This window comes from Geospiza fortis, unplaced genomic scaffold (genome assembly GCF_000277835.1).
Source record: "Geospiza fortis unplaced genomic scaffold, GeoFor_1.0 scaffold318, whole genome shotgun sequence".
NCBI lineage: Eukaryota > Metazoa > Chordata > Aves > Passeriformes > Thraupidae > Geospiza > Geospiza fortis.
This window is the reverse complement of record NW_005054371.1, coordinates 3,151,954-3,173,606: the sequence shown is the minus strand read 5'-3', so window position 1 is coordinate 3,173,606 and position 21,653 is coordinate 3,151,954. Positions and strand designations below refer to the sequence as shown.

The window sequence follows — 21,653 nt, the reverse complement described above, 5'->3', positions numbered from 1 at the left end:
TTTTATAAAGCCATGTTGCTAGATTTAGAAGAAATTGCCATGTAGCATAGTACTTGTCCCCAGTACAAGATTGCAGAGAGGATTATGATAAAGTTTTCAAAGAAAAGATACAGCAAACTAATAACCTGTGTCACAGCTGAGACAGCCACAATACACAGAGTATTATCATACAATTCCAGAAGGCTTTAAGCATTCTCCCATACACAGTAACACCTTACCTCATCAGAAGGCTTCAGGTGTCTGCCCACACAGAGTAACCTCAGGCCACCTCAGAAGGCTGCAAGCATCTGCCCTTCTTTTTCTTTAGCCCAACCTTTTATCCCCTCCTGTTGATGCACTGCACCTGTGTGCCCTCTGCTCCCTTTGGTGGTTGGTCAGTGCCCCTGGGCACTCCATGGCTCATTGCTGTCAATGCTGCTCACCTGCTGCTCACAGCTGAAACCAATTGGGGATGGGGCTCAGCCCATCCCAATCACCACAAACTGTGCACCTACATATCTGTTCATATACTTCAAAAGCATGCAAGACTGTGACATTTCTATGGTTTGACATTTGCTCTTAGGCATTAACACAAATCTACCCACTCTTCTGGCAATGACATCTCTTATGCCTATATTTATTTCATAGGAGGAAAGCAAGAAGGAGGAAATATCACTAAGGAAATGAAAAAGTTGTGCTGTTCTTTGCTGTCTTTATGAATGATTTCCAATTAGTTCAGTGATCTTAGGCAATGGCAACACGCCATGCTGGGGTAGAACTATGCAAAAAATCTCTGCAATTCTGTTTGAGAAGCACATTTTATTTTTATTCTGAAAGAAACATCAGGAGCCTGATCCAGAGCCAAATGGGTTCAATGAGGACTGTATTCTTTCAGCAAAAGTTTCTTTGAATCAGGTATTGACACCTAGGAAAAATACATTGTTCTCTAAGATCTAGGCTAAGAAATTATAACCCTGAAATAACAAAAATTAAGAATAAATAATTTTAGTAGGTAGAGTTATCCTCTTGGATTTCCATCTCAATAATTTAAACAAAAAAATGCAAAATAAAATAGTTGCATCTGACAGGAGGCCACTTTCAGTGAGTCAAGTTTTGTTTTTACAGCCTACAGTGCATTACACCATTTGAAGCCATAATATCCTACTGAAGGCTAGTGGGAAAGCAAGGGAATCAACAAAGGTTTCGAGAATTTATCAGGAGAAAGAGACACCACAGGTTTACAATCCAGGATTTTATATATAATTTAAAATGTTGTGTTTTTTCAAAGCAGATGTAGGCAAGTTTAGCTAACAAATGAATGAGTAGGTGGGAATTTCATCCTGCAAGGGCAAGAGTCTGTGTGTATATGGGCAGAGCTCAGGCAAACTGTGAGCAAAATTTTCCCATTCCACAGCGTCCCCAAAAAGCTCAACTTTGCTCCCAGCTAAGAGCAAAGTTTTTAACTCTCCTCAGTCCCAGCCTCTCTACTTTCTTACTCTAGGCAAATATCCTCCTTCTGCCTGCAAAGTCCTAAGACATTGTGTACCTGACTAGAGCTGAAATTCCTCCTCTACATAGGCCTGGAATTCCAGTTACAATTCTAAAAGTGAAGGGAAATTAGTGCAATAAAAGCATCTTGCAAGCAACCTTCACCTGGTTTTCCAGCTGCTCTAGCCTAAACTCTGCAATCATTTCTGGCTTCATTTAATTTTATACAAGGCTCTTCATGCACTAAGGATTCATTCTCTCCCAGAATCCATCTAATTCTTGCTTCCTCCTGTGGGGGCATTCTTGCTCTTGCTGGCATCCATCAGGAAGAGAACTACAATATTCACCCAACTTCTCATGCTCTATAGTGAAAAGAGAAGGAATTACTTGGGATTGCTACACAAAAACACAAAAATAATGCAAAAATAATGGAAATTGAAGAGGAGAAATAGAGAGTGCAATGCATGCACTAAGATGTTTCTGGATAGAAATGTTTACCATCTTCATAAGAAGCAGGCCACGTTGTGTTTTGGGACAGGTACTGTGGCAGTACTTACTGAAACTTGCATTGACAACAAAATAGTTACCGCATAACAGGAAAACTTATGCAAAATGAAACAGAAAAAAGCAAGAAGGGAATGAAGAGGGACAAGGACATCAAATGCACAGTAAGTTTCTTTAAATACTTTGTGTTAAATTGAAAGACAGGTTTTGGTCCCGCTGGCAGCAAAGTGTAATCCTGTTTTTGTGGCAAAGGGATGAGGATGGCACTGCACAAGGTGTGGCCTTGCAAGAGTAACACGAGCAGAGCACCAAGGCTGCCTGTCCTTGGCATGAGTGAGGGGCCAGGGGAGGCAGTGGTGGCTGTCATCTGGCTGGGGTGGCTTCCAGGAGCACTGCAATGACAGACCTACTGCACCCCTGGTACTGCTCCAAGCTACCCAAGAGCAATGCAGCTCTCTAACTTTGCACAAAACTCTGCTTTTTGAGTGGTTCACACACACTGATACCTGGAAAGCAGAGGGAGGAGAGCTTTCTTCTTCTACACAGATTTATTTTCAATGTGATGAACTAACACTAAGCTACACTGAATAGAAGCAGGTGTCGGGGACAGAGTGAGACAATTCTCCTTAAAGTAACTCCTTAAATTGTTTCTGCTTAAACTGCAGTTGTCCACCATTGAAATTCATGCCTTTCAGTTTGGTTAAAAAAAAAAGAAAAAAAAAGCTGTTTATGTCCTTTGCACTTGCCTGGAATCCATCAGCCAAAAAGAATTGCATTCTTCGTAGACTTCAAAAGTTTATCCTCCTTATCAGGGCACCTATCATTTTATTTCTCCTGCGCTTTGTACATGGATAAAACAGACATAATGGCTGACTATTGAGCAAGATAAGTACTATTCTGTGCCTGGGAGAAAATGGAAAACCTACTAAAAGCAAAAGTGCATTCTGGGGTGAACTGACAATCAAAGACAAACTCAGCATTTTGTGGTCCTTTCAGCTGAATTTTCCTTCTGGGCTGGCTTGTCACTCTCATATCAGAGACAGACATCTTTGGAAGGAAAAAGCAAGGAAGAGCCTGAAAGCATGCACATGCATGCTGTTTTCTTTTACCTGCTGAAGAACTAAAAGTTTATCAACATAAATAAATATTTTGATTTATTCTTCTTTTAGTACTTCAGTGAAAACAACAAAATTGCACATAGGGCCCTAGTTTTGGCCCAGAAACTCATTCTGCTACACAGTTTTCAAACAGAAAAGAATCTTATCTGAGAGACAACTCAGTCCAATCATGAACCAAAGCAGCAGTAGATAACACAGCTCAAGCCAAGCCAGGTACCACAGAAGCACTGCTGCAGAAAGGGCTGGCAGGAAAGGTAGCCAGCATAGCACAGAAATGCCAAGAGAGCCCAAGAATCAGATTTGCAGCTGTTAAAAGCAGATCCTAAAAGCTGAGAGGAAAGCACAAACCACAGTAATGAGTTAGAGTGGATCTCAGAGCGTGAGCTCAACAAAAGCAGCTGCCTGTATCATAAGGCTTCCTCAAACAGTGCAAACTTAAGCAGCACTGGGAGGGTCCCCAGAAGGGATTTTATCATTAGAAACAATTGCCTGGACTTGGTTCAAAGCTCATTCCCAAAATACATTTTCAAGAACATGATCTAGAAAAGCTCATTGTTCTTTCTGCAGCATAGATAATCAGTTTAGCTGATTTGGTGCTATTTCCTGACCCTTTCAAGGACATAGGATTGTTGAAACTCTGCAAATTAACCTAATAAATAAACATGGCTAATAATTAACCAGAATAATAAGTGACCTCAGTTTGTCCTCCATTCACAGAAAGAAACCTAGATAAATAATTCTGAAATAATTCCACATTGAATAAGCAAGTAAAATCCTTTTCATTTGTAAAGATTCACTCATGTCAATTCTTTGAAAGTCTCATTCATGTCCAGATATTTTTTTACAGTGAAAAATTACTAAGCATGATTTAAATAGCAAGTATGAATGCAAAATTAAATACAAAGTATTAAATGAAAAATCTTTGGGTTTTTTACAATATTTGACATATGATCCTTTTCACAGTTACGTTGCATGAAGACACACATAATTATTCATTATCATTTCTTGATATTTTTATTGTAAAACATGCAAATCTTTAAGCCCACCCCTTCCTCACCACAGACCTGGAATAAAGGAGCTTCAGGTATTTTGTTTCCACAAAATATAATCAAAAGGAAATAAAGCTTGAATTTTTACTATTTAGATCTTTCATCCTGACACTAATATTCAGTATGTTGCAGAAAGTCCTGTTCACATGTTTAAAACAAAACCAAAAAATTAAATTAGGGAGAAAAGGAACAGACAAGGGAAAACTATAGAAAAATCAGATCCTTTTTCATAGTCTAATCTTAACTCTTAAAGTTACATAAAATAATACAAGCACTAAATCATTCTGGAATAGGACTTTTTCTTGCCAAAGGTGTCACTTTACTGGTAACAAAGCCATTATATCAAACTTCTTGATTTCTTTAAAGCCTTCAAAGAACTATGTATTGCTTTTGCCTTTAAAGGAAGAAGTAGTCACATGGGAGAAACTTTATGGGATTAAAAAAATCAATGTTCAAAGTAATGGTTAAGCAATGCAGGGATGGGACAAGCGCAGGAGAACATGTCATTATTGTTGCAGTCTGAGGAGCAGGGAATGCTTTTCTGGAAGCTGTTACCAAATCCTTGTTGTCATCTATCAGAGATGCTGGACCAGGCTTTCTGTTCTTTGCATCAAATTCTCATTGATTTTTATAAAAGTTTTGCACAGCATCAAAGGCAGAACCTGACCTAGAGCTTATTGCGGACAGTTGCTTAGAATTACCAGCTTTTCTATCTAACATCGTGGCTCACATGACATATTATACCTTTTGTGTGTGCTGTTCTCTGAATTTCTGATAACAAGGACCTCAGCTGAATACAGAGACTTCTCACAGATTCTAGGTGGCCCAATAAAGGTACTTGGCTCTTTATGCAACTACATAACTTAACCTGCAATAGATAGAAATCACAAACACCAATCCCACATGGGGTTTTATAATTTAAAAATAAAACTTTTCCTAGAGAAATACACTTTAGTCTTTCCAGTACAAAACCACTCCAAAAAAACCTAACAAAAAAACAAAAACAAAGAACCCCAAACCAAACAGAAAACAACTTTCAGTTCTGCAGCTTACTTCTACCTGCATAGCTGCCTGTTACAGTACCTGTCAATGAAAATAGAAAACTTGAAGGAGTTGATCTAAACCTTAGTGAAGTAAATGGACTCACAGTTTATTGACCTGAACACATTATAGCTTAAACCATCATAGTATCTGATTTCACTGATAAGTATTATCATTCTGTGTGACAATTCTTTCTTTCCCTCCCCTTCTCACTTTATTATCACAAGCAAACTGCAGGCTGACTGTACAAAGAAGCAGAAGCCTAGGCTTGTATTAGTCCACTCAAGCATGAAATTATAGTTTGTTGACTGACAATACTTAATAGCACCCAAGAGACCCAAGTATGATATCAGAGTACCAGAAGCTTATAGCACAGATTTAATCAAGCATAACTTAAAATTCTCTTTCAAGTCTCTTATTTTTTCATTTACACCTCTGTATATGCAAAAAGTTACTTTGCAGTACATCTAAAGTGTTTTAAAGTATTCTTCTGCATGTGTGTCTTCCACTGTTGTGTTTCCAGACATTTCATGTGTATTGGAATGCCTGGATGTGCACACAGCACATCTGCATCTGTAATATCATCTATAAATGGCACTTCTTTCACAGCAGCAATTGTCACAGCAAGATACTGCTAATTATAACCTCACCTAGGCAAGAAATTGGTAATACTTCCTAGTAAGGGGCTGTTATTAATGTGAAATTACAGTGGGATTCCGGTAAAAGCTGGGAGACTAAAGGAATCAGGATGATTAATTTTATCAAGCAGGAATGGCAAAGAGCACATTAATGATCTTCCATCAGAAAATAGTGTTGAATTGAACTCTTTTACAGAAAGTTAATATCTGGATGCAAACTCCTTATAAAGTCAATGATATGTTCCAGTGCCTTCGAGTAGGTGTGAACAAGACCCTCCACACAATTCTTATTTGGCAGATTGGTCTGTATTATTGGCATTCTCCCCATTTTAGGTGGTTGCTCTAGAAAAAGCACCACTGGCCCCCTTAGTTTGTGTTGGCTATGACAGTTTCAAGTTTAGTTAAACTACTTTAGCACCCTAACACAGCAGCACCAATAAGGCTGAGGCAAATGTGCAAATGTGAGAGGAAAAATCTTTTTTTGCCTCTATTTTTAAGAACACTCAGGCAATCAGCAATTCAAAATGAAGCAATTTCTGGCCGCAGAGAATCTCAAGAGCCATTTTCTATTTCTGATATTGAAATAGGCACATGATTCACTGGAACATGAACATCATCCTGCATTCAGACAGACTGTGAATCAACCAATCTCAGTACCAGCTCTTAATTCAGCTCTTCTCAAGGGGATGCCAAGGAAAGGTGGAAAGGACAGATCAGAGGAATGAATAAACTGATACAGGGCTGACTACAAGTTTGCATGAGGTATTGCAGCAGACCTTCACATCTGACTAGCTCACTTTAACTTTTGTCAGAGGAGGTAAAAGTCCCAAGGCAAAGGCTGTCTTACATCTTACACTATAACACAAGCTTCTTGAAACGCATGCTTAAATGCATGAAGGAATGGAATAAGTATTTTGATCTGATTACTTTCTTCAAAATTTTTAATTTGTGCTAATATTCCCGAAGAAAAAAGTTTTAATCTCTTAAGTACTTATTTTAAAATATTGCAAAGGATGTCTTATTTAGGCAGGCGGTTCTACAGATTTTTTTATTTTGTTCTTCCATGTAATTATGTACTGAACACAGTTGTGCTTTGAATAGTAAAATCTCATTCAAGTTTTAAAAAATTCCAAGTGCTGATGGACTTGGAGTGCTTTGCTATTTGTTCATTAGGAGTTTATAAGAAATGTTTTATGCAATTTGCTAAAAGCAAGCTGGTGCTTTTCTGAACTGATTCTGTAAATTGTTATTTATTATATCTTCAGTAGGAAAATTTCTGATCAGTGCTATCTATTTTAAAGAGTAGAAAGCCCCAGCTTTGCAACATGTCTTAAATAGTTCAAGAGGAAGTTCCCCTCTTGTTTCATTTTGATGTTTGTTCCACCAAGGACCTGTGGTCTCAGTTCAGCTCCTGAACCACCAGAGCACCAGTGGCACAGCCCTGCAGCCTGGGCTCACACAGTGCAGGGGAGCTGGCAGTGCACACTGCAGGCTCTTCACTGCACATCTTTGGCTTCAGTGTCCTCAAGCTTAGATACTCCAGGTGAAAAAAACCATCCCTACTCACAGCTGCTGTTTCCCCACACTGGGGGAAATTCCCGTCATTCTACCTTGGTTTAAGTTGGGTTCCTTGAGGTGAAGTGTGAGGAAAGGGGATTTTTCCTGAGCTATTGCACTGTCCTGCACAGCCTTGGCCATGCTGGTGCTGTTCCTTTCTCTGCTGATCAGCTCTCAGGTGGGAAGGGGCACAGCCCTCAGGTGCAGAAATCTGATTTACACTTCTACTACTGATCTAAAGCCAGTTTGAGGAATTTTGAGCAGTAACAATAACACCTAAAATTTCTGATATCATTAAGCTAAGTGATAGACTGTTCTTTAACAGGGAAGCACAGAAATGGTTTTTACTCATAAAAAGGCCACTATAATTTGTTCAAAGGTTGAGTCCTCATTAAAGATACAGAATAGTGCATGTCACAAATGGTTAAGGCTTTGAAATTCTTTGTGGATTATTCACCAAAATTTGCATTGCTACACAGCATGAACTATTTTTGGATTCTGCATAAATAGAATATCTAACACAGAGTTACATTATAATGAAATATGCAATAATGCAAGTACCCATAGAGTCCTTTTCATGTACTGCAGGCATCCAAAAGTTTCAAATGCATAAAAGATGGTTACACTTGCTGCACAACTGACTGCATATGAGGTTCATTCCCATTTAGTTAAAACTCAGTAGCAAAAAATACATACATAGAGGCTGCTATGACACAATTAAATTGATATTTTGTAGCATGGCAAGTATCAGCTGGAACAAGAGTGAATTAAGATTGTGATTGGTCACTAGGGCTTGGTCCTCCCAGCTAAACTGGAGACTTACAATTTGTGTGATGCAGAAAATTCTGTTTGCTAATGATCCATGAAAATGCAGATAAAACAGCTCTACACCAGATTGTTCCATAAGTTGCCACACAAATTTAAAGAGGCAATATAAAAACAGTATTACATTTAGTTATCTTCGATTGTCAATTCAATAATATCTTAGATTTTAAAATATTAGGAAAGAATAATATTAAAATATAACACATTATACATTCATATGCAATCCACAATGAATATAATATTTTTCTACTGTCATTTCCCCAACTTTCATTCTCAGTCACACAACAGTACAACCTCAACAGCAGGACTGAAGAGAGAAAGCAGAGCATCAACACAGGCTGATCTCTATCATGCCTGCTAGGATATTTTTAGGACACAGAAACAGTGGTTTCAAACCCTCTTGAGCTAAGAGGAATCAAAAATCCTGATCTTTCCCTTCACAGATCAGTGCTTTAACACCTAGGCTATTATGTAAAGAAAATGGCCAGTAACTCACCTGGCAGCATGAGGGGTTTTTTGGTTGAACTCACTGCTGTCTCAATGAGTTAGGGATGGTACAAGGACAACTAACTTAGCATGTCACTTTAGGAAATAAGGCAGAAATGAAATATCTTCAGAACCCTTTCCAAGTTACAGGGACACTAAGGCATCCTCCACTTTGATATGTCTCTTCCCAGCCCAGGGATATGATTAGGAACCTAAGGAGATTAGTGGCTAATAATGCAGGTGACTTGTGGTTTATTCTTAACAGGGTGAAATGCCAACTGTGCTCCTTTTATGCACATTCACCAATTTTTCCAAGCACACAAAGTACAGCTGAAAATTACATTGCTACTTTAACCTATTACATAGCAATAAATACACCTCCTTCTCTATGTTTTTGCTTTAGGCTCTGTTGCTGCAGATTTAACAAAACAGCCATATATTTATGGTGATAGTTTTACTTTTGCACATAGAAAAGCTAGACCTATTTTTTAAGCATAAGTACATGGATGCTTCCATTATGGTACAACAGCAAAATGAACGTTATGCCTTGGATTGCTTTTTCTCAGTCTTCCTCTATTAACATATCTATCATCTGTACAGCACAGAATCATAATCTGCTACCTGTTTCAGTAATGGCACACTTAAAACATTTTCCTAATGTTAGACAGGTCTGATGACAATAGACACCTCCTGGACCAAAGCTCACTGCACTGAGCCTGGGCAGAAGTTCTGAGAGTGCACACAGAGGGTGTCCAGCTGCTCAGATAAACCTGACACTTGGCATGGAGTAAGTTTGGGGTATGATTTCATGCACATAGGGGCAGGCCCACTCCACACAAATGAGCCCAAACACCCCCAAGCCAGCTCTGTCTCCCTGTGCCAGGGAATTGGCACCTGAACCACCCTGAGAGCTCTGCCAGGCTGGAGCTGCTGCCTCCTGCGTGCACGCTCAGGAACAGGTCAGGGAGTTCAGCTGTGAAACACAGCTGCGAGCAAAAAGCTGGGGATCTGATCAGCCTGGGGATCTGATCGGCCTGGAAGCTCAGGGCAAACACATCACAAGGAGTTCCACAGAAGATACTCTGGGGACCCTCTCCCATCCCCTTCCCTGAAAGGTGTCCTGCTCTCCAGGGTGGGGAGGGAGTTCCTGCAGCAGAAGCTTCAGCAAGACCTTGCCTCCCTCTCCATGGCTTGTCACTACAGATATTTTCTACCTCAAATTTCTGCAGAGCAGCTGATCAGCTGCAAAGCAAATAGCTATGACTCAGTTTATCACAACAACAGAATGGGAATTAATGTTAACAAGCTAATTCTTCATCTGATTGTGAGGAGCTTTTTTAATTTTGTTTCTAATTAATTTTGACAGATTGAATTAAAATGCTTATTTGCTTTGCACTTGATGCATGAGGATCTCCCTGACTTCCTCTCGTAAGACACACTGTCAGCACCAACCTTTGTGAGCACTGTTTTTTCCAGGCACTGGACAAGAGGACAAAGTCCTTACTTCCACTTGTTAAGAGGCCTCTATTTTTCATCAAGATTTTCCTTTTTTTAATTTTGTTTTTAATTTTTCAGATGTAGAAGTTTTATTTTAACTTGGATAATAACGCATAAGCTCCCATTTTGACTATGGAGCCCCCTCACTATATTCTTTTTTAAAAGCCTTCCTGTGTTAGTTCCAGCTGAAGTATCAGAGGAATAGATCTGTTATCCTTCCCTGTACTTTCTGTCAAAACACTTGGAAGAAACCTTTTTGAGCCATTTCAGCTGGAATTAACAGGAGAAGACTGATTTCCTAAGGTATGCGTTCCTTCTCCTGACAGTCAAGGAGACAGGCTGCTCCAGGAGAGAAATGACTTTTCTTGCATTCTTTCCCCCTTCTGATGCATGAACAAGTCTCATTACCATTCATTTGAATTCTTGTTGCTTGCAGGGGTGGGTGTAAGTTCCTCAGCAATGAGCATTTTTTTTAGAGCTCCTGGGTGCAAAACTGTAACTATCAAACAATGCTCAAGACTAATTCTCATGAGCTACAATCTATCACAGTCAGGAGATTATTGGATTCCTGTGATTCTCTACCCTGTGCCTTAATACCTGCAGTTTTGATGACTGCTGCTAGAGTGCACAAGTTTCAGGGAAGGGGAAACAAAAGTGAATAAAGTCTTCCAGAAAAAAAAAATCACAGTAAATGATAAAGAGCTTGGAAGGTCAGGAGGTATAATGATTCCACAAAGAATTTCAGCTAGTCCCCTTAGACTGTACATCAACCACACTTGTAAAAGGCATGGCATTAGAGCACACAGGTAACTTTTCTGATCTGTTAAAAAAAAAAAAAACTACAGTTACACAAATTGTTGTAAAAAGAGCATACAGGAAAAGTATATAGATTCATTTCATGCAAAAATAGCACACAATTCACTGCCATCTTGTATTAGCATCAATAAAATAACAAATGGCCCAGAAAAAAAGTAAATCCAAAGTAAGCCCTTTGGAATGAATGGAATTGATATGACTCCTAACATAACTTAGCTCTTGCTCCAAGTGCTGAACCCAGCACAGATGGAGTCAGTTACTCTGCCTTAGAATTGCTGTAACTGAGGGCAGAATTTTCCGTGGTGACTCCTTCCAGTTGTTTCATTGGGGTGGTAAAAGTGATGTAAAATCTTCACCAAAAAAAAAAAAATCAGTGAGATCCTGTCCTTTCGATCCTCCTATATGGTTTTATTGGAGTGATCTAAACTATGGCATGTCATCCATTATTTAATAACACCATCTGCATAAAAGAAACAAGACTTTGATCAGCCTCAATCTGTAAGTTAAAAGATCTCCATAAATCAACAGGTATTCTTTTCATAGATTCATTACCTTTGTAGGAATCATCCATATTCTCAGTATTATCGCAGCATTTTCAGATTTTAATGTTGCCTCATGACTGGTTTGAAGCGCTACATGCAGATTTTATTGTACATATGCACGCAGTACTTTTTTTTAAGCTTCAAAGATGTTAAATGGCATGAATTAGATCTATGTGAAAACTTAGAACAACCCTTTTCATAAATATTAGTTAAGCCACATACAATACAGTACAATTCCAAAATGAGGCATTCAAAACCTCTGTATTTACTGTGGAAGACAACTTCCATAATTACACACAAAGCCTCCCACCAGTGTAATTATCTCCACTCTTCCTCACTAGGACAAATCACAGTACTTTGAACTGATCTATAAGGGGAGAAATACAGGATCACATATTTAAACACAGCTCTCCTCCTCCAGCCTGAAAATTACAAGCCAGCAAACTTGCAATTCAGAAAAGCTCACTGAGGTATTTTCTCCAGTACCTGAAGAAATCTCCAAGGCAAAGAATTCTGTGCAAAGGATGCAGGAAGAAAAGGTTCTGCCCACTACTCCATTATCAAAATTGTGTCTTGGTAATCTGTGAAACTCTGAGGTAGCTGAATTTCTTCCCTACCCCAACCCCCAAGAGCACTGAGTTGTCCTCCAGTTGAAAATCAGCACTTTATTCCTGCGACATATTTAACTTATATTGCATATAGAGACTTTTTAAGAGTATTGTTCTTTACAATTCAAGTGCACATCTCTCAAGGTTTCTCATTCTTCAGTTAAATACACCCCAGCACGGCCCCTGCTTAGCAAATTGTAAGCTCTAACACCAACAGGCTGTGATTAACAGCCAGTGGAGAAGGCAAATTGTTAACCTCGTGTGAATGGAAGCCTATTTCATGATGCTCACAAGCACTTGATTATGCCCCGTTAATGAAACTTCGGTTGCTCTTTATCCCTGACAGAGGAGAGCAAGTTCTGTATTTTCCTGGGTGTAATGGCTATGACAAGGCTGGCCTGTCTGCTCCCAGCAGTGCAGTGCTGTTCTGACAGCTGAGGCAGCGCCCAGGGATGATCCCCTGTGAGCCCTGGGGAAGCTGCACGCAGGACATCACTGCAGCTACAGGATAGGGGACAAATCAGAATGAACTTTGGCATAACATAAACCAAACCATGTCCTGCCTCACGGGGCTGACAGGTCCTCAGACACTGAGGTAAGCTTTGTCTCCAGTCTTGGGAAGCAAGGATGGGCAAAAGATCATGTGATTTATTTTTTTTTAATAAGATGCACAGCAATATCTCTGAGTGGTGAGGGCACAGGGGAACATCTGGGGAAAAGGAGAGCTCTGGCTCACCCAGTCCCTTTTCCACACTTTCCCAGCACAGCACAGCACAGCCAGCCACTGAACCCCAGCAGCCTTGCCCAGGGCTGGATGTCCCAGAGGCAGCACCACCTCTCCCCAGGCAGGGCTTTATGGAAGCCCAGCTACTCCAGTGCCATCAAACAGCTGGGCACTCACACCACACCACTCCCATGGTGACTGTGGTGATTCTTCAACACCACTGTGTGAGCCTACGGTGGGCAAGTGGCATCATTTTTCCTTTTTAAGAAAATTAAATTAAATTTTATTCCTTTCAGAAAATTATTAATTTTTTTTCCTTTCAGCAATTTCTTGTTCTTCTTTACACCAATGTTCCCCTAAAAACCAACTCTCCCTTCTCTGTGCTTTTTATTTCTATGGAAGTCCTATTTTCAATGCTGAAATCTCTCCCAAATACTTCAAATATTGGTCATGACTGGTTCCCACAGCATTGATTCTATGCCATGTGGCACCAGTAGATATCATCCACCCCTGAGCATGAATCACTTTCTGTAATGATTGGCATTTTCACCAATTAGCAATCCTTCCATGAGATGCACATGTCAAAACACTATGCAAGTTTGTTTTCATGCTGCTGCTATATGTCTTAATTTGTTAACACTGCTTGGACATAAAAAGCAAGAATATTGCCCAACTTGTATGATTTTTTTTTCTCCCCTTTAAAAATGGTTCTAATTTTAAGAGTCAAATTTCACAAAATACACTAAATATTTGAGAACTGCTGAATTAGAAATATCCTGAACTTTTGAGAAGAATCTTAAGGAAATTTCTACTTAGCACAAATTTTAGCATATGACAGAGATTTGCAATGTAAAGGACCTTGGACTTCTGTGCCCAGAATCTCAGCAGTTTCACTGTGTAACTTGCCAAAGATGCATGGGACATGATCAGCACCAGTGAAGTCAAGGGAAGATTTTATCTCTCAATACACACCGATTTGGGCCTCTTTGGGCCAAATTTTCAAACCAAAGGCCTCTAATGCATGTGTAAGAAAAGTCTGTCAGCACAAGTCTCAAATGACCCTATAATATTTATTCTTTCAAAAGCATGTATGATATAAATATTCCTGTTCCCTTTTTGTAGCTGAATAAACCACAGTACAGAGCCTTTAAGTACCACATATTCATTTCTACAGATTCAGTAACAGTAAATTGCACCTGTAACTTTGCTTTCAAAGATGATTCACACTTTTTATAAGGATTTTTTTCTCTCCACAAGTAGTAGTTATAGAAGTACTTGCCAATAGAAAGGAAAAGTGTTAATGGTATGGAAGACAGTCTAGAGAAAAAAAAAAAAAACCTAGACTGTTTTAAACTGTTGGAAAGAGAGAAAAGAGTAACTTCATAGGTCTCTATTTTGCTATTGTTCCAGCTCTTGTCAAAACTTTCTCATCAGATTTGCTGTCATGAGAGAAGCAAGACACAAAACTGGCCAGTGAGCATTTCTTATGCTATCAAATGTGCTGCCTGCAGGCAGCAAAAATAAATAGGGTGATATTTAAAAGAAATAACAGAATGAGAAGCAAGTTTGTGAATTCTGTTTTTGTGCACATGTTAAACAATTGAAGAGAAGCAAAAGTAATACCATTGCTTTCATAAAGATGGGAGTGATGAAGAATGCCAGTTACACAATCTGCCACTCCATAAATGCAGAACTGAATGCTTTTATATCTACAAACACATATGCTGCTCCATTGAAAAAAAAAGAGTTTTTTGTAATCCAGAGGAAAAAAAAAGCAGAAGGGAAAAAATGTAAGGAAAGCAAGTGACATAATAAAGTAGGTGGAAGAAAATATCAGTAGCATCAGAATAGGTGGAAACATCACTGAAGTCAGGATTCTGCTGCACCTCTATACTGGATTGAAAGCTTTTCTCTTTGAGTACTGACTCATTGTGACAGTGAAGTGTATTTTTAGTGACAACAAAATGCAATTTTCTAGCAGAAGGGATTCTAAATAAAGGTCAAGTAAAACTGTACATCAGCTCGAGGTCAGGTTTACTAAGGCCTTTTGGACATAAAAATGAGGAATAGTTTCCTGTTTGCAGCTAAAAAGTAAAAATTTTTGAAGTCTTTCTTGACCTACTTATGTGTGGAAGCCTGATGACTTCAGAGTACTTCCTACTGGGAAAAAAAATTTAATAGCAGCTGTCCTTTCCAAACCGCACACACTCGCCAACATTAAAAGATGTGTATTCTTATTTTCCTGCTCACCACAAACACAAAGTACATTTTAATATTCTACAAACACTTTACAATAACTAAAAATATATAATTTCCCAAAAGTTAATATGATTTCATGAGCTATTTGAAAATTCATGTTAGACTTTTCCCCTTTCCATGGATTACTGAACATTTTTCTTCTCACTCTTCTTTCCAAGTAAGGGAGGGAAAATGATGTATATGTTTTCTAAGGGAACGATTCACTGGTTTTTGCAGCTGAAATATCAGCCTTGGTCAGTCCTGGAAAAGCCGGATGAGCACTTGTTGTTACTTGAGAGGTGCTGTGCATTTCTTTCACTTCAGCTCTCACCAGGTTATTATTTTCTTTGCAGCAATCTAATTTGGGGAAAACCCTTTAAAGTACCACAGGTTGTAAGAAAGGGAGTAAAACACACCTTCTTTCACTATTCAGATAAATAAAATATTAACTACTAACTGGCAACTTTTTGAACAAAGTGAAGCTTATATAAAATGCTGGTCTTTGAGAACCTGATTTATCTCACTGCATAGAGTGTTCATAGATTAACTAAATAGATCCAAGCCCTGGTTCTTAACTAGCATCCCTAGATTTAGAAGAAATTCTAAAACATTTGGCACAGCCTTATATTCTGCTCCTATTGATCTGCATTTTATGACATTTTCTCTGTTTTGCTATCTTTGAATCTCATCTCAAAAGCTCTGTGTTTACAGTAGGCTGACATACTTAGGTGATCTTCAGGTATCTTTATTGTATTCTAGATTTATTTCCCTTATCTTGAACTTCATGGTGGAGCTCTGAATTTTATCTAATATCATGATGAGAATCCCAGAGCAATGTCTTCCCCATCTGCCCTTTCATTTGTCATTTTTCTGTGAACAAGCCAGTACTGTCTGCCAATCTAAAACAAACCAGCCATATGTAGCCATGTAAGGAGCAGCCGAGGTCACTTTTTTATGTTCAGCCTGGAGAAGAGGAGACTGAGGGGACACTTCACTGCAGTTACAGCTTCCTCATGAGGGGAAGAGGAAAGGCAGGCTCTGATCTCTGCCCTGTGCTGGCCAGTGACAGGATTGAGGGAATGGCCTGAAGTTGTCAGGGGAGGTTTAGGTTGGGCATTAGAAAAAGGCTCTTCATCCAGAGGGTGATTGGGCACTGGAACAGGCTCTCCATGATGCTCTCTCACAGCATCAGCCTGGCAGAGCTCAGAAGTGTTTGGACAAGGTTCTCGGGCACAGGTGTGATCCCTGGGCTGTCCTGTGCAGGGCCAGGAGCTGCACTCAGTGATCCTCATGGGTCCCTTCCAACACAGAATATTCTGTGATTTCTGCTGCCATCATCAATGTTGATCTAGTAACATTTATCTACCAGATCAAGAAGACTTTTTTGGACAGACTTTTTTTAAGTTTCTCAAGGACACCATGCCCTCACACCACAGCACAATGGCCTGTCCGTACCTGCAGTGCTATCTGCCATATGAAGAAGAATTAGGTCCTGTTGCTTTGACAGGTGTGAAAGACATCTCATGAACTTCAGAACAGAGGGCAAATAAGTACTATCTTCACACATGAGGTATCAAGGAATTATTTTCAATTTTAAGCACTTTTTAAAATTAAAATGTAAAACCACTGTACTTCTGTCCTGAGTAGAGGCATCTGAGGGTTCCTCCTAGGAGAGACAAAATTTGTCTCAAATATCATTGAATTATTTGATATATGCACAATGCTAGATAAAATTTTTATACTGCCTAATGCACAAGCTGTTAAGTCTCTACTATTAAATCTGATGTCTGGTAGTAAATCCAAGCTAGAATGAGAAATAAAATAGATCTTCGTGTTTACTCATACTGTAGTAACTATCAAACAACACTAAGGATTTTTTTCTCAACTAAGAATATGCTTCAGCAAACAGGAGATTTGTAAATATATTTCAGGTTACAACTAAAAAATATGTTTTGATTCAAAAGTAGAAACTTGAATGTTTCCTGGTGTTCCTTGGACAGATATCAAGCAGGGGCATCAGTTCTTGTGTTTCTAAAAGCTAGAGTAAGTTATAACTGACCCACAAAGCCAACATGTATTCAAAACAACACAAGACATTTGAAATACAACACGCAAAACTAATTCAATCATAGCAATGTTCAGTTGACAAAGAAAAGCAAGATATAAAAACATCCAAAACAAATTTCAGGTTTAGTAATCACAAAGGTCAAACATATTTTCTAAATATTTGTGTGTTTAGATACAAAGAAAAAAAGAGTAAAACACATTACTACTCCTCAGTTCAATATAGTATATTAAATGCAGAAATTTTGAATGTAATTCTGAATGTCAAAAAAAAAAGAAAAAAAGAAAAAAAAGAGCTATTACCTGTGCATTAAAAAAGTGAGTTATGGGGAAAGAGAAAAAGTGCCTGGAACAGAAGCCAGAAAAAGGCAAAAAACTAGCAGGGAAAAGCTACATACAGGATGTTTGTTTTGTCTGTGACTGACCAAAATGCTGACCTGACCAGAGGGAGCAGGGAAGGAAATTAGTCCTCCCCCTTCTCTGTGTGTTCCCACTGGAAGTCTCCAGTGCTACCAGCTGTCTCTGATTTCCTCAGTAGCTTGATCCATGTAGGATATTTCCTTTCCACAATCCTGGCTGCTGGGGAGCAGGCTCTGAACAGAGCAGGCAGACCTTTGGTTGGTGAAGGAACACTCCAAGAAGACTTGTAAAGACAGAACATGTTGAGAGGACAGGTCCATCTATTTCTGATTAATTAGCAGAGCACTACTCCACTTGCCTGATGTTTTAAAGTGATACTGACTAAAAAATATTCCTACAGCAGAACTACCTCATGTGGGCAAAACTGAGTTGTTAGGCTACATTTTTCCCCCACAATACTAATTTAGCTACAGGGTATTTTCTGTATGTATTTGCTTTCTTATTGACTCCAACAGCCTCTTTTCTTAGTATCCAGATTCAAACACACAAAGGACAGGTCTCTCTGGATACTAAGAAGAAAAAAGCAGTTAACCCCTTGGGAAAGGGTCCACTTTATTACAAAATAGCATGCCCCATACACCTGGCTTTTTCGGTACAGGAAATCCTTAGCGTGACTTGACAATAATCTTCTGGATAAGCATCTAAGCCTGCAGAAATCAGTGCATTCAGCACTGGACCATGCTGCATTTGAAAACAGAGAAGACCAAACCAAAGTTAAAGAATAACTGCCATTTTTTGCACAGTAAATAGTCTTCTTGGCTAACTAATGTAAATAAAATTCCATAAAATAGTCTTCCATTTTGCAGGCAGATATCCTAAACAGATTTCCTAATTCTAATAATACTTAGATTTATTATGCTATTTCTCACTTTTCTATTTCCTCTTTAGTCTGTCACCCAAGGGCATCAATTACTTCTTGTTTTTTAGTATATACTGACCTGATTTGCATAGACATCTTGCATGACGCATTTCTTATATTATTGTGCTTCTCTGTGTAAATAATTCTCTAAAATTGTTGCAGCGCTGAGGTAAAATAATATTTATATACATTATGCTCCTGATATATTTAGGGCTGTAAGCTTGTTTCATAGAGCTATGGCATGATTCATAGGATAAACCCAAAGGAACAAAACTTGGATTCAAGAACATACTTTCAGTGTACCCAAGTAAAATTATAGAAGGGCATGAGAAGCAGTATACCAGAGTTCTATAATTTCCAGGAAAAGTATCCAAAAGAAGTTAGAAGCTTCCCAGCCTTTACAAATGGTGATGGTTATCAATCTAAATGGTAGACATGCTACTCTTTATTTGTGAACTGTTTCCAGAAGCTCCTACATTCTTTGGTGTAAATTCCTGGCCCAGATGTCTGAATTGCCACCAGCAGGCAAAGCCTTTAACCCAGCTGCCATCCTGGAGCATGCCTGAAGGCTGGCATCACCTGCCACCTGCCACTCTGCTGCTATTCTGTAGGTATGCTCACAAGAGGACAAGGCCCTTTGAGGGTAGCTTTTCTCCACCCCAGCAGAGCTCACTGGCTATTTAAGGCATAAAGAGCCACATGTTTGCATCAGAGAATGAATCTCAATTTTTAGAAAACCTCTTCAGGTACAGATTTCTCTTGGTTTCTCACAATAGAACAACTTTACATTGTCTAAATGATTAAATAGTCCCTGAGGCAGAGAGATGAATGCACTGAAGCCTGTCTTTGCCTCTTGTGAGGAAAATTGAGGCTTACATCTAAATAGGTAAGTAGTACTATTACTACTATCACAGATGGGACCCTCAGAGGCTATCACAGAATGCCATGTAGCCCCCACTGTGGTTCACCTTGCAACTCTGGATGAGGCAAAGGAAATGTGAAACAAGGCTTTGGAGAGTGCTCTGTTCCCCTGGGCCATCAGGTGTCTGGAGTTCTGGAAGCAGCAGTGCTTTCCACAGAGAATATCTAACACCAGACTCTAGTTCAGAACCCAAGGCAGATCCACTGATGTCAGTGCCCCCCAGAGCAGAGAGCTAAACAGGGAGAGGAACTTTTGCATCCACCCTCTCTCAGCAGCTCATTTTGATGTAGCCTCAGGGAATTTTCACTCATCAGGACTCTAAACTCTCTTTATGGCTAAGCCTTGTTACAATAGAACTCAAAGCTGTCCCACAGGCACTTTGGGGATCTGGCAGTTAGGTGATGCAGTGCTGACTGTGACAACACCCAAATATCCCAAAGAATCAGTTTCACAGACATATTTCATACGAACTTTATAGAACCTCAGCAGATGGAGTTCTATAACTCCTGTGCACACTACATAGCACCTACACAAATGAGAAGCTCAGGGGCTTGCTGAGAGAAAATGGTTTATCAACAAGGACCACAGAACTGCACCCCCTGACCTATTCTAACAAAATAATATCATAACTACATGAGGGTGTTCATTACCTTTTCTACATTATTATGTAACTACCACCACACTTGGTTCACTGCTGATTGCAAAAATTAGTTACTTCCTTCTCTGTTTTTAAAAGAGGTGTCCGCAGCCCAGGCAGTGGCACAGGGTATTCCTGTTTCAGAACAAAGTCCTGCCCAGTCACACTGGCTAGACAGGATAAGGGGAAAGGGAAGCAATCCATCTTTGCAGGACTGTGTTGCATGGGCTTGCTATTTTCATCTGGCAGTTTGGTTTATGTGACTGCTGCTCTGTAATGTTTCTTGTGAAATGTGTCTCTTCCCCTGTTCTCAGCAGTATCCCATTAAGCAGGTGGAGAACTTCCACCCAATCTTTATTCAAAGTCACGCTGGCTCCATAGAGATATTTTAAAACTGACTTAAAGTCAGGCAAAACCTTGAGAGGAGACCTTTAGTGCACTAGACACTCAATGTACCTAATTTATGATTGAATTACCTGATTTAAGTTTCAGTGGTACAGCCCTGAATATAAATGCGCCCAAAGCTAACAAATTAAATAGCAAAACACAGCAAAAAGTCTGAGCAGTCTAGCAGTTCTTTGGAGAGATGCCAAAGTTTAATAGCACAAACAGAATAAATAAACTCTATGAACAAATCAATTTTTCAAAGGTAACATCTGTTCTGCACTGGCTCCTGGTGCGAATAGATTCATCTGTGCACACATACAAGTGGGCTAATGAGATTCAGTGTGCTCCAATACCCATCAGCATGCTTTGTCTTCATCAAAAACTCTAATGTGGATGGGACTCCAAGAGTTTTTCTGAAACAAGCCAAACAACTTATACCTACTTTGCAAACTGTTTCATATGAATCATTACATTAATCCCATAGAATCAAAACCTGAGGATACTTACTCAGAACTGTAAACAGATAAAGGAGTCTGAAAATCTGTCTGAGAGAAACTGTTTCCCCCTAGTTCCAAGTTTTGACTCTTGTGCATTTGATAGATTCCAAGACTTCCTAAACACCAAAACTGTGCTGTGCTAGAAGTCATGTGACTGCTTTGGCTTATGCTATGCTTCACCAATTTAAACCAAATTTTCCATAGAGTATGTGACACAACCTAGTTATATTAAATATAAAAAAGAAGGTGCATGAAATAAGCTGCAAAAAGATCTTTCATCTTTGTTTTATGACTTCTCTGAAGGAGCAGAAATCAATGCTTTAGCTGGGTAGAAATTAGACTTAATATTATGCTATGCATAAACACTGTTTGAATCTTAAAACTATTAAAATTAATTGTGCCTTTACACAGCTCCATCATAAAGATTATAAGGAAAATGGTGGGTTTAGAGTGTTGAGTTCTTTCTCAATACTTCAAAATTGCATGTTGGTTTAGTTTCTTTTCTATAACTTTATTTCCCATGACTACTTTATAAACACCCTTTAATGCTTTCTTTTGTTTTTTTCCCCAGCATGATTTTCATCAAATTTTGCTCACAACACAAAGTTATAGTGTCCTTGTAAACACAACCCTTGCTAGCAAATTAATTATTCATTACTGAGTTGTTAGTTTGAGGACATATCTGGACATTATGTTATTCTAACATCTCCTGGGAGCTGTGCAGTAGAGGGCAAGGAAGCTGCATCCTGCAAAACCT

General features: G+C 39.1%; 1 protein-coding gene across 1 annotated transcript in view; it reads left to right on the top strand.

Moving 5' to 3' along the window:
* SLC9A9 (solute carrier family 9 member A9) overlaps nucleotides 1-21,653 on the top strand; it is a 172,557-nt gene that overhangs the window by 133,739 nt on the left and 17,165 nt on the right. The gene's annotated exons all lie outside the window — the stretch shown is intronic.